The following is a 4,420-nucleotide window of genomic DNA, read 5'->3' as shown; positions in this document are numbered from 1 at the left end:
TCTTTTTTTCAACCTGGAATTTCATAATTTTTGACATCCTTTATGTATTTCACTCACCCTCCACCCACCTCCTGCCTCTGGCAGCCACCAATCTCTCCTCTGTACCTATGAGCTTGGTTTTTGTACTTGTTGGTTTGTTTAAATCCCACATATAGCACTTTTATTTTCTTAAGTGGCCCATGAGCACATTAAGGGACTTCAAATTTAAAATCAGAAAAATACAAACTATTTTAAATATCATAGAACTCCTTTTTGATGGCTGGCATTTGAATACCCATATGCTCCACATTTTACATACCCACTGCCCCAGGTTTCTCTACCCCTGCCCAGATAACAGACATCCAGGGTGCTTCCAGCTCACCTCCATGAACATTTCTACAAAGAAAATCCCCATGTATGCCCCCTTAATTCCTCTTAGATATATACTCAGAAGTAGAATGATGGGTTTACACTTACACTTCTTCTAAATAAGTCATGCTACATTGTTCTCCACTAACACCAGGAATGCAATAGAGTTCTTATACCTTCATGTCTCAGTTGCTACTATCCATCTTTCTAATGTCTGCTAGTCTAGTGATTTAAAGTCATAGCTAAATGTTGCTTTAATGAGCATTTCTTATATTACTCATTATTTTGACCATCTTATCCCAGGCCTCTTAATTTTCTAAGTTTGCTCTTCTTTAAATTTTGTGTTAATCTATTTTTACCTTTCTCCTGGGGTGTATTTTTCTAGTTGATTTGCAAGAGTCACTTGCATATTTTAAATATTAAACCCCAGTTATTATTGGATTTTGCAAGTAGCTTTCTACTTCCAGTTAGTGACTGTTGTCCAAGGAGTCCTTAATTGAACAGAATATTTAATTTCAGGTAATGTTATCATTCCTGGTTTTTAAGTTTAAGAAATCCTTCTGAGTTCTTGACATAGACTATGGAATTTTATGCAGTAGTTAGAAGCGACATTAGATGTACAAGTAACAACATGAACAATGTCAAAAAGGAGGACTCAGTTTTAAAAGAAATAAAATGAAAAATATAAGATACTACTTATATTAATTAAGAATATATTAATATAAACAATATGCTTTTGGAGAAACATATTCAAATTTAAATACATAGATTAAAAATATTTAGTTTTCAAAGACGGGAAAATGAAAGTGAGGTATGAGAGAAAAAAGAGCAAGAAGGAAAGAAAGGAAGCTTTGTATGGACCAATGAGAAAAATAAGTCATGGACTGAAAAATGCGGTTAGTTCAATTAACTGCACCTAAATTTCAAAACAAAGTTGATCCATATAAATGAAATCCAGAAGTCTGATCAAAAGCTACATCAGGGGGAGCCTGGGTGGCTCAGTTGGTTAGGCTAGGCTTCTGCCTTCAGCTCAGGCCATGATCCCAGAGTCCTGGGATGGAGCCCATTGAGCTCCCCACTCAGCCGGGAGTCTGCTTCTCCCTCTGACCCCCGCTCTGTGCTCTCTCTCTCTCTCTCTTTCAAATAAATAAAATCTAAAAATTAATTAATTAGTTAATTAAAAGCTACATCAGTATAGAGGACCAACTCTACCTTAGGATATTTACAGATAAAAATAAGGATCCATAATTACTAGAATCAGAATTGAATATTTATTTTCAAAACAGATTAAGTTTTTATCACTATGTGAACACCGATTTCCTGTGAACTTTTTAGAATTTTTTTCCTTTGCTTAGGATTTTGAAGAACTATGTAGTAATTAAATGAGTAGTTCTTAATCCTCTAAGTTTGAAGGACTGGTAAAATTCCAAAATTAAATATTTATAGGTCTGACCAAGTGTTGCAGACATTTTATTTGGCCAAATAAGTATATCTTATAAATCAATGCCAACCACCATTTATTATTACCATAATTTCTAAATAACAGGACTATGGAAATTCATAACAATAAGGGCATAATCTCAAAATAAAGGATAATTCTTAAACACATTCAGTTTTATGCAAAATATACATTATCCTTATTTTTCTCACTGTATTATGAACTAGTGAAAATGTATTGTGGTAGAATGACATTTAGGAAATACTGAACTAGAAATTATCAATAAAATCAAACACTCCAGGAATGCAGTTCTACATTATAGTCACAGAAAGAAGGAAGATGTAGCTTGTTTCTGTACTAAGGATTATGCAAAATCCAAAGTGTATGCCAGAAATAAATGTTATATGTATCACTAATAATTAAGCAAACTGATAAATTTAATATGTTAGAAAGCAATATAAAATAATTTTCAACTGATATCTTAATATTTGATCTTCAAAAAATTCTTCTGAAATGAAACTTGTCAATATTCTGGTATTCTGTTGTTCTTTAAAAATACCAGCAAAATCTCTAGAAAATGAGGCTCTGGGTGTGGGGCCACGGTGCCGGGAATGTCCAGGGCCCAACTAGATGAGACGCACACTCTGCTGCACCAGGCTCACCTGGTGTCTGCCCTGCCTGAGGTTTGCTGCGTTCCAAAATGGCTGGGCAGTTGGACCAGACCGTCAAGTACTACACCCTGGAAAAGATCCAGAAGCACAACCACAGCAAAAGCACTTGGCTGATCCTGTACCACAAGGTGTACGATGTGACCACGATTTCGGAGGAGCATCCTCGTAGGGAAGAAGTCTTAAAGGAACAAACTGGATGCTACTGAAAACTTTGAGGATGCTGGGCACTTTACAGATGCTTGAGAAATGTAAAAAACATACGTCACTCATCCAGATGACAGATCAAAGATAACCAAGACTCGGAAACTCTCATTACTACTTATTTCTAATTCCAGGTGATGGACCACCTGGGTGATCCCAGCCATCTCAGCACTGGTGGTAGCCTGAATGTATCACCTCTACACGGTCCAAGACTAAACACATTCTCAGAAGCCGATGAAAGAAAAGACTGCTTTGGGACCAGGGAGAAGGAAGCCAATGTTAACTGCTTCAACTGACGGAAACCGTCCCCTGAAAAATAATTTTATTTTTTTTTAAATTGCATAATATTTTTTACTATTTAATTCTTTAAAAATTACTTTTGTTGTTCAAGTGAATTGCTGGGAAAATGCAGTTGTATCACTTAGAAAAAAGTCCATCAGATGGTACTTAGATGGCAATAGAATTTATAGTCTTTACCCATAGTTATTGACTCACTGGCATAGCCAAAGGCAAGGTTTACCAGGTATCAGGCCTTTTACGAAATGTGTTGATTAATTCCTGTTTAGTTTCCATGATTGTGTATAGTTAAAAAAATAACCCAGGTATATAACCTTATATTTTTAGGACACAAACAGGTGTATGACTACACACATAATAGGTCAAACTTTCATGTTTATATTTATGTACCTTTGCTAGATGAATGCCACACAAAGTAAATTAAGTTTATAAAATCATAAAGGGTAGAAACCAACTTAAAGATATTGCCATAAACAATTATTTCTTATATATAATGGAGAGAGTTAGAAGATTGATTTTACTAATTTTTTGGACTTCAATTTTTATTTAAATTCTAGTTAGTCAATATGTAGTGTAATACTGGTTTCAGGAGTAAAATTTAGTGATTCATTACTTTCATATAGCACACAGTGCTCAACACAAATGCCCTCCTTAATACCCATCACCCATTTAGCCCATCCCCCAGCCCACCTCCCCTCTAGCAACCCTCAGTTTGTTCTTTATAGTTAAAAGTCTCTTATGGTTTGCTTCCCTCTCTATTTTTTTCCTTTCCCCTATGTTCATCTGTTTTGTTTCTTAAATTCCACATATGAGTGAAATATGGTATTTGTCATCCTCTGACTTATGAAAATAATTTTAATATACCTATTTCCCTTTTTTCCTATACTAAAACCAAACCAAAAAGAACTCTTCTGTTCTTTCTACTCCTGAACTCTTAGAATGTGCCTTTTTGTTCATCAACTTTTTCTTGATGTTCTATGACCACATAATTTACTTATTGTAGGCATGATCTTTTAAAAATACATCTAGCTTTTAAAATGTATTTTTAAAAATCTCTGGAAAACGGAAAGATCATAAGGCTATTCATCTTTTAAAATCTGAGTAGTCAATGATAGCTTGACAATATTAAAATCTGCTAACTGGCTTATTCTTAGACCAAATTGACCAATTATTTTGTGCTTTAATCTATTGAAGATGATAAATCTCACTGAGAAATTAATCTACTTAACTTCCATTTTGTCCTAAATAAAGATGAGCTAGATATTCCCCCATTCAAATCAAAAAGGAAAAAAGTCATTTAAATGGTACTCATAGGTTTTCTGTTTAAAAAAAAAAGTAAAAAAATTGTTAAAGTAAGTTACAAAAAATTAAAAACAACTTTTAAAGTGTAAATATATTGCTGAAATCTTATTTCTTCCCAGCATAATTATTAAATAAACATTAGGGACAAACTTTATGACAATTT

At 33.9% G+C, this 4,420-nt stretch overlaps 1 pseudogene; it reads left to right on the top strand.

Moving 5' to 3' along the window:
- The first annotated feature begins 2,486 nt into the window (after window positions 1-2,486).
- On the top strand, window positions 2,487-2,874 carry LOC129046185 (cytochrome b5-like; annotated as a pseudogene).
- Window positions 2,875-4,420: the final 1,546 nt, after the last annotated feature.

The sequence above is a fragment of the Mirounga angustirostris genome, unplaced genomic scaffold (genome assembly GCF_029215605.1).
Source record: "Mirounga angustirostris isolate CCGP_5_RB_7025 unplaced genomic scaffold, mMirAng1.0.hap1 SCAF_7, whole genome shotgun sequence".
Lineage (NCBI taxonomy): Eukaryota > Metazoa > Chordata > Mammalia > Carnivora > Phocidae > Mirounga > Mirounga angustirostris.
This window is presented reverse-complemented; position numbering and strand designations above follow the sequence as displayed.